This window comes from Mixophyes fleayi, chromosome 3 (genome assembly GCF_038048845.1).
Source record: "Mixophyes fleayi isolate aMixFle1 chromosome 3, aMixFle1.hap1, whole genome shotgun sequence".
Classification (NCBI taxonomy): Eukaryota; Metazoa; Chordata; class Amphibia; order Anura; family Limnodynastidae; genus Mixophyes; species Mixophyes fleayi.
Genome location: NC_134404.1, coordinates 95103061 through 95112941, shown reverse-complemented (window position 1 = coordinate 95112941; position 9881 = coordinate 95103061).

Below are 9881 nucleotides of genomic sequence, written 5' to 3'. Positions count from 1 at the left end.
TGTAGGGAGTGTTGCTAAACAGTTTAATGATACAGGAAATGCTATTGAAATAATTATTAGATGTTATTTAGTATATTTTAGGCAAAGAGCACTGGATTACAGAAAAACCTGTTTTCTGGAAAAACCCAAGTCACAAGGATTCCAAATAATAGATTTACAAGAACTGGACATGTTAGCTCTCAGAATCCTTATATAATTGAAATGTTAGTTTAGATGGAAATATATGAGATAAAATAGTACCTGAAAAGTTACTCACTTGTACTCTGATTCCAGTGATTTTGCAACTCCACCGATGCGTGTAATGGTCTCAAGCATTAGATCCTCTTCTGCTCAGGCTATGAATGGGAAGGGTCTGTAATGGCTCCCACTGACATGGGATAAATTCTTCCCATTGACACTGAATAATTCCAGACAATGAGAGGTCTTCACCTATAGTAAGCCACCTTTCTCGTAGAAAGCAATATTTTTACAGGTACTTGTATGACCCCAGGACTTGAGCTCAGAATAGTAAGAAGTTATAGCAGATGTCAGTTAGCGAAGATGTATGGAGACTTGCAGTACCTTGAGAACTGAAGAGAAACATCAGGTGGTTGACAAGAGTTAACTGGAGAGGATGTAGAGGTCGAGGCAGGCAACGTAAAAGGATAAAAGCAGACAAGCCAAGGTCTGGACGGTTAGGGAGCAAGAGAGGTCTAATAAACAAAGCCAAAGGGTCGGGACGGGCAGCAGAGAAAAGAATCACCAGGAACACAAGGTCAACTAAGAGGCAGTCAATCAAAATGGAGTTAGCAAACAGCAGGCACACAAGGTGCACACACAATGCTATAGCTGGCAGGGAGGCTATGCCCTCCCTACTTTTTAATGTATAGAGAGCCAATCAGAATGCTCCCTAAGAGTGAGCCTCCAACACACTGACAGGGCAATTGTGACCATGCGATTAGCAAATTCAGTAAAGGGGTAGAACGATCAGTGCTCATAAGGAAATAGCACCCCATCTGGTTACTACAGAGCGAACCACTGCAAGTAGTCTAGTGGCTCATTACACAAAGAACTTTGGCAACCTTGCATCACTGATAGCAAGGCCCACCCACGGTGTCTCCTGATCGACACCTTTAATTACATCTGTTCTGTAAGAAATGTCAATGTTTAGAAGCTTTCTTGGATAACAGTCAGCAATTGTTACTTGATGATTATCCAAGTAAACTGCAGAGCGGATGGGTATCCTGGGCAAATGAAGACCTATCATGTGTGTCTCCTCAAACAAAACTTCACAAAGAACATGTTGCTTAATCAAATTATAATGCATTTCTGACATACTTACTGTGTGGTGACATAATGCTAAATTAGTGGAACCCAATGGAAAAAGTAAAAGTAAAAAATAAAGAGAACACTAGCTTGCCACCTCATTTGGTAGGAGTTATAGTAGAATGGATCTGACCAACTGATGGGGTATGTTTAGCCTACTGAATAAGAGCATAGCCAGCAGGATAGTACACGTGGTTGGTGGACGATTCACAGCATCAATCCTGGCATGCCAGGAGCGATAGGAAAGAAGCAGTGGCTCAGAGCAATTATGACTATTTCTACTCAGTGACAGTGAGTTGTGACAGTCAGAGCGACTCTGAGCCATGCCTCATTAAGCACAGATTATTACAGAGACATGGACTTTGCATCCTGGGTAGAGCCACATGTCGCACTTATTTGTCACAAGTGAGAGGGTTTGACAGGCTAAAAGAAACCTTAAAAGATAAAAGAGTTGACTACAAATAACACATATAGGGCACAATCATAAATAGTGGGTAGTGGTGATGGTTATCACCTATTAACCTTTAGGGGGCCAACCATGGGGCATCATGGTGGCTAAGTGGTTAGCATCACAGCACTGGGGTCATGAGTTTGGTTCCCGACCATGGCCTTATCTGTGTGGAGTTCTTATATTTTACTCGTGTTTGCGAGGGTTTCCCCCAGGTGCTCCGGTTTCCTCCCGCACTCCAGAAACTTACCACTAGGTTATTTGGCTGTTATCAAGTTAACCCTAGTCTGTATGTGTGTGTGTGTATATGTTAGGGAATTTAGACTGTAAGCTCCAGTGGGGCAGCAACTGATATGAGTGCGTTCTCTCTATATAAATAGATTATAATGATGATGTAATTGCAACAAAACCAAAAAATAAAGTTCTGGAAATAAACTTCAATTAGGTGTATTCTACTTAACCATAATGGATTCCAAAATTTTACTAATGTGCCCCTTCCGTAACCACAACCCTTGGTGGCTACTCCATGCAGTTTTTTTTCCACAGACTTTTATAATATAGAATTTGCATCTCAATTTTGTCGCCTTGGTAAGGTAATGGTAAGGTAGAAGGAGCATGGGGAACATTAGCAAAAGGACCAATATTGCAAGCTGCAATCAATAGATCAATGGCAATAGGAGCCATTGCTGCATGTAGTAGTCCATTGGGCTCCAAGTGGGGGAAGGGTGGGGCGCACATTAGTAAAAACTTACAGTAGTAGTTATAGTGGAGATATAATGTCTAAAATAAAAGAAAAACCTTTTTTTTAAGATCTCTAATGTACAAGTTCTTGCCATACATTCATGTTTATATAGAATACATTGTATACTCCAGTGCTCACCAAGGAAAATTGGAAAAAGCAATATGTATTAAAGAATTAAAAGCAACAGGGATAGCCTCGAGTGCAGACAGGTGCTTAGTGGACAGCGCCGAGTACAGGGACGGTGCTGCCCATTGTTTCCACTTTCTAGATTTCCTACATAAAATTAAATTTTTAACTTGAAAACTAGCAAAACGGTCAACAGTCATGGCCAAACGTTTTGAGAATGAAGCAAATATTAATTTTCACAAAGCCTGCTGCCTCTGTTTTTATGATGGCAATTTGCATATACTCCAGAACGTCATGAAGAGTGATCAGATGAATTGCATTTAATTTCAAAGTCCCTCTTTGCCATGACAATGAACTTTATCCCAAAAACAACATTTCCACTGCTTTTCAGTCCTGACACAAAAGGACCAGCTGACATCAAGTCAGTGATTCTCTCGTTAACACGGGTGAAAGTGTTGTCGAGGACAAGGCTGGAGATCATGCAGATTGAGTTAAAATAACAGACTGGAAGCTTTAAAAGGAGGATGGTGCTTGAAATTATTGTTCTTCCTCTGTTAACCATGCTTACCTGCAAGAAAACGTTTACTCATCACTGTTTTGCACAAAAAGGGCTTCACAGTCAAGGGTATTGCTGCTAGTAAGATTGCACCTAAATCAACCATGTATCAGCTCATCAAGAACTTCAAGGAGAGAGGTTCATTAGTTGTGAAGAAGGCTTCAGGGCACCCAATAACATCTAGCACGCGTCAGGACCGTCTCTTAAAGTTAATTCAGCTGCGAGATCTAGCATCACCAGTGCAGAGATTGCTCAGGAATGGCAGCAGGCAGGTGTGAGTGCATCTGTGCAAACTTGGAGGCGAAGACTTTTGGAGGATGGCCAGGTGTCAAGAAGGCCAGCAAAGACGCCACTTCTCTCCAGGAGAAACATCAAGGACAGACTGATTTTCTGTAAATGGTACAGGGATTGGACTGCTGAGGACTGGGGTAAAGTCATTCTCTCTAATGAATCCCCTTTCACATTGTTTGGGGCACTTGGAAAAATGCTTTTCCGGAGAAGGAAAGGTGAGTGCTACCATCAGTCCTTTGTTATGCCAACAGTAAAACATCCTGAGACCATTCATGTGTGGGGTTGCTTCTCAGCCAAGGGAGTGGGCTCACTCACAATTTTGTCTAAGAACACAGCCATGAACAAAGAATGGTACCAAGACATCCTCCAAGAGCATCTTCTCCCAACCATCCAAGAACAGTTTGGTGATGAACAACGCCTTTTCCAGCATGATGAAGCACCTTGTCATAAGGCAAAAGTGATAACTAAGTGGCTGGGGGATCAAAACATCAAAATTTTGGGTACATAGCCCGGAAACTCTCTAGACCTTAATCCCATTGAGAACTTGTGGTCAATCCTCAAGAGGCGGGTGGACAAACAAAAACCCACAAATTCTGACAAACTCCAAGTATTGATTAGGCAAGAATGGGCGGCCATCAGTCAGTATGTGGCCCAGAAGTTGATTGACAGCATGCCAGGGTGAATTGCAGAGGTCTTCAAACAGAAGGGTCAACACTGCAAATATTGACTCTGCACAAACTTAATGTAATTGTCAATTAAAGCTTTTGACACTTATGAAATGCTTGTAATTTTACTTCAGTTTACCATAGTAACATCTGACAAAAAGATCTAAAAACACTGAAGCAGCAAACTTTGTGAAAACCATTACTTGTGTCATTCTCAAAACTTTTGGCCATGACTGTACCCTGTGTGATTACTTTTGTTCATTCTTCTTTTCCTATGGCTGTTTTAGTTAATTAGATTCATGGCCAATATTTGACCTTCTCCGATCCCTCTCATCACATTTTTCTCTGTGTTGTTGTCACATGACAAGAGTGACGTCACTAGTCTCTCCCTTTTAGGTCTGCCTATTTCCCTCACATAAGTCAAACACTTCTGAGATTATTCCTTGCTTATCCCAACCCCCCACCCCACCCCTCCAGCACTACTCCACCAGACTTCTTCTCCCTCAGGACTTATCATTTCCATCATATATCACTCATGTCATCTGACTCGGTTAGCCTGCCATCTGGATTCTCTATTGGGAAATTAGGTGACAGACATCACAACATGTGTTTTTGGTGCCCATGTTTTTGTTGTTGTTGCATGAATAAGAAATGTTTATTGAAAATTACTGGTACTTCCTGATTTCCCATACAATTTCCAATGAGGGACAACTTTTATGGAAACTGGGAAAAATACCAGCACTTGTGTGCAAACATTTTCTTTTAGAGAGATCATTATTAAAAATAAATTAGCTTGCAATAACATTGGATTGACAAACCTGTACATAAATTGCGACTGAAAAAGGTGGACGAAGAAATTCCAATGCTGAACCTGTAGTTTGCAATCTTTTAGCCTGGAGCGTAACAATAGTCACAGCAGCCCATGTGGCTGCTGTAGGTCCCTCTATCACAGGGACATTGATATTCTGGCTTCTAATAGCATGTGGGAGCTTTTTGTGCCCAAGTATACTGTCCTAAGGAACTGTGTGCTTTTACACTGTGTTTTTCTGACACACAAGCACTGCTTTGTGTCTCCTACAAAATGTTACTATGGGGCCCCCGTTATTCCTAGCTCCACCCCTGCTTTTATCTATAACTATTCTTCACTGATAAACAAAACAGTTTGTATTACCCAAAAATATATATTTCATCTTTGAAAAACATAATTGAATTCTTGCTGCCAACATAATGTAACTGCAGCCAATGGGTTGTTTGACTGATAAGAGCAGAAGAACATATAGATTACTTTATATCTTTCATAGGCTGACTGTACCAGCTGCGAGGACTACATATGCTGTGTATCTTCATCACAACAAGCTGACAAAGCTTACACTCCAACACTGCTGATGTCCATAAAATGTATATTTCTGAAGGCACATTCTGCCATCTATTGGCAGAAGTTTATAACTACCATCAGTAGTAGAACACCAATAATTCAATGATACCACCTATCCTATTAGTAAAATTCTTTTAAACACAAAGCATGCGTCATAGCTGTTACCTGTGTGTTCGGGTTTTCTGTTTCTTCTTGTTTAAGCTTGTAACAAATATTTAAATTGGGAGGTTTATAATACAGATTTCAAGAGCAATAATATGCTAGTCAACCGTTTGCATATTGCTAATAACATTAAAAAAAAGCAAAAACAGAATTATGAGCATAGAATATTTTACTAAACTCTGATTAATGTAATTTTTCCTTTCAAAATATTGAAAAATGAATCTCCTTTAAAATGTGCACATATCGCTGTGTTTTGTGCGTATCGTACGCAATATCTTTCTGTGCATAGCCAGAACGAGGACGCTCGAGCTGTTAACGAAAGCACGTCCGCTGTACATGCCAACGCAAATGACAGTTTTGAAGGTCTACAATTTCGGGGAATGAACGAGGCGGGGAAGAGGCGTGCACTCATACTCGATGAACAATATGGGCGTGTCAAACTCAAGTGAATGGAGCCACGTCGGAATAAAGCTCTGTGTGTGTGAAAGTTTGTTGTTTTTCTGCCGTATCTCTTGCACCTGCTAAGGGTCTAGTCTAAGTCCTGAGTCAGTATCATATGCGTGCTATAACATGTGTCTGCAGTCAGGAGCAACTGTAAAAATGTATTTTATGTACAGTAGACATTAAGGACATCCTAACCCTGATGTTTTTCAATGGAAGAAAAAATTATATATTTTTTTTATACACAATTTCCATTTCTAATCATAAATGACTATATTATTGACAGGTAACATTCAATGATTAATATTTTTTTTTCTTGTGCATTCTTTTGAGATTTCATCTTCCACATACGTATTGTACGTATCTTGCAGTGTCTGGTCTAGTACGGCAGAGTGAACCTACACCCATAGATAAAAAAATGGGACGCGTTCCTTGCTGACTCCAGGAGTACGCAGAGCTGATTTACGTGCCATTGAGAACAATGGCACGATGCGCTCAATATGCGTTCTTAATGACTCAGGTCCTGGATGCCAATCCCAATCGTAAAGCGCTATGGAATTTGCTGGTGCAATATAAATAAATGTTGGTGATGATGATGATGATTGATGCGCACCAGAAATTGGCTCCGTTTTGTCTCTCGCTCTCTCTCGCTCAGTATATATATTTGTATGTCTTAGCAAATATAGATATCTGCGCAGTGGTCATAGTGGAAATTTATATACATCAATCTCATGGGCTACTTCTTCTGGCTATACAGCAGTTTCCTTCACTACCAGCTGGCCACTAACTGACGTCGGTTGCAATGCGAATATACACAATACAGACTTTTATAGTTGTGATTCCTCCCAGAGCCTTGGGGTAACTGACAGGCGACGCTCCCACTTTGCCTTTAAAGGATGTCACCTCAGGTGCTCTGTAATTCCTGTTCAGTACAGACACCCCTATCAGCTCTACTGTTAGCTGTGGAAACAAAACACTTCAAAGCATGTAAGCAAAAATCACACTTTTACATTTACCTTGACACATGTCTCAGACTTGCACATAACAGAACCCAAGTGCAATGCTATACCTGTGTTACCTGGTCTGCAACATTAAACTGCAGATTCCCCTGGACCTCACCTGTCCATATGCAGGAGAGGTGTGTCACTTAGGCCTCTTTCCCACAATATATATATATATAACTTATAAATTGTAGGTGCCCATCTGAATGAGGTCATCTTGAGGTGGTAGATGGAGCAAATAAAACTCTTTGTTGTGGGAGAGTGAGAGGAGACAATTTGGTTGATCACCCAGTAATACCTTGCAGCTGCTGTATGCTGAATGCAGGTTCAGGGAATTTAGTTCAGCCCTTCCAATGTTATCCATTTAACCTGATACACCATACCCAATCATAATATTTTTTATTGTAATAATATGCTGAATTAATTAATGCTAAAAGTGTTTTTAACAAAGTCACATATATGGACATGGACAGGGGGTGGGGGAAGGGGAACAGCAGGTGGGAGGGGAAAGGAGATGGGGCTGATTTAGGGGTCATGGGTGGGAGAGGGAGATGTAGAAGTGGGAAAGAGTGATGCAAGGGGATAGATTTCAGGGGGGAAGAAGAGGGAATAGATAGGTAGGAACAGAAGAAGAAGGCAGAGAGAAGAGCAGTGAGGGGGAGTAAAGTGAGAAGGAGTGAGGGGTCTAGGAGGACAGAGAGAAAGATCAGCGAGGGGGCAGCAAGCCAGATCAAGGGCAGAAGAGAAGAGAGGAATAGGGAGGATGAAGGGAAGGGAGGGGGAGAGCATAGGAAGGTTGGACAAGGGAATCAGAGGAATAGAGGGAGAGTGCAGAAGAGATGATCATGATAGAGCTAGAGAGAAGCCTGAAATAGAGAATTGAAAGTATGACAGAAAGAAGGGCAGTGAGATGTTAGAAGTGAGGTGAGGTGATGGCGATAAAGGAAAAAGTGGCGGGAGATAATGCAGAGGTACCAGGAAAGAAAACTAATGGAAAATACATAACGGAATCAGCAAGGGAATAGGAAGTAGTTAGGAAGAAGATGGGGATGATGGATGAGCGAGTAAAGTACAGTTAGATTTGACAGGAGTGGAGAGAGCCTATTTAACATTAGGCATAATGGAAGGTGCAGTAAGGTGGCTGTGTATGATTACTGGGCTAAGAGAAGCTGAAGAGCCAGTTAGAGAATCAAAATAAGTGGTGCAGCAAGTGTGGTTTGACTTTGGGAATACAAGTAACAGCAGACTTGAAACTAGAGATGCTTACTGACCCCCATGTTTTGGTTTTGGTTTTGGATCTGGATTACCTTCGTGTTTTGGTTTTGCCAAACCGCCCTTGCATGTTTTGGTTTTGGTTTTGTTTTGCTATTTTTGAAAAAAATACAATTTTTTTGGTCTAAAATAACCTTATTTAGTGCTCCACCAGTTTATTGGATAAGTGAGGTAATTCTAAAGCTAATAAATTATGAAAGAAACAGTTTAATCTTTGTAGGCCGTCCTTAATTCTGACACTTGCCTGTAAATTATACAGACAAACCTGGTTGTCTTCCTCCTCCATTTTTGACTATTGGCAATGTAGCCATCGTCTTTGGGTGTATATTACACCCTCCTTTTGTAGTTTAATAGGAAAAAATAAGGCTGCATTGACTGTACGTTAAATAGAAATGGCCAAAGGCAGTTTGGTGTCAGACTCTATAAGCATCCGCCTCCACTTGTAGTTAAATAGAAAAAAAGCAGCCTGCATAGACTGAACAATATAACAAATAAATGGACCAAGGTAGTTTGGTGGCTGTCTATGCCCCCCCCCCTCTGCCTGTAGTTAAATAGAAAAAAAGCAGCCTGCATAGACTGTAGAATTAGAATATTAAAAGAAATGGACAAAGGTTTGGTTTGGTATCTGTCTGCATCAGACCCCCTCACCACTAGGACACTAGGAGTAAAATAGAAAACTATTCAGCCATTATAGAATCTAGAATATAAATAGAAATTGAGAAAGGCAATTTGGTATCTGTCTGCATCATCCTCATCAACCTCATCATTAGCGCCCTCGTCGCCTACAGAAATCTCACCCTCATCCACTTCTAATTCCAAAGTGGCATCCTCAATTTGTGTATCACCGGCTACACTCGGGTTGTTCAGGCACACATCAGCAGAACTGCTGAAAGGGCCCTTCTTTATGGGTACACTAACAGAATGCTCACGATTAGACATACCACTGGTGGATGGACTCTCCACAGGGATTGGTGTCATTTCTGATTCTAAGCATACATTATCCTCTAATCCTTACTGTTTTCTTGCAGCTCGGCTTTGATGCATAACAGTAGTTGTGCACCACTTTTAGACTCCAAATTACTTGGTCTTGCTTGGTCACGAGTGACCTTACAAGAAGAAGGCTTAGTAACATTTTTTTGATCTGCCACTAATAGAGAAATGCGAAGGCCTCATTCTTTCTTTGCCACTGCGTATGTAGAATGGCATGTTGGCAATTTTTTTTTTTTATCAGCAGTTAGCTTTTCCTCAGTTACACTTCTTTTTCTCTTCAACACAGTAATTTTTTTATTGGTGTGTGTTTTTTACCCTGATTTAAAAAGACTATGTACTTATACATAGGCTTTAACAGATGGCGCACTGGGAACACTACCATCAGGACTGGTGTCAGAACCTGCTTGCTGATTCTGCTGATATGTGGTCTGCTTTGAATCCATTTTAATGAGCCCAAACCACTTGTAGTGCAAAAAGTTGTAGAAATACTGCTGACAAATATGACTT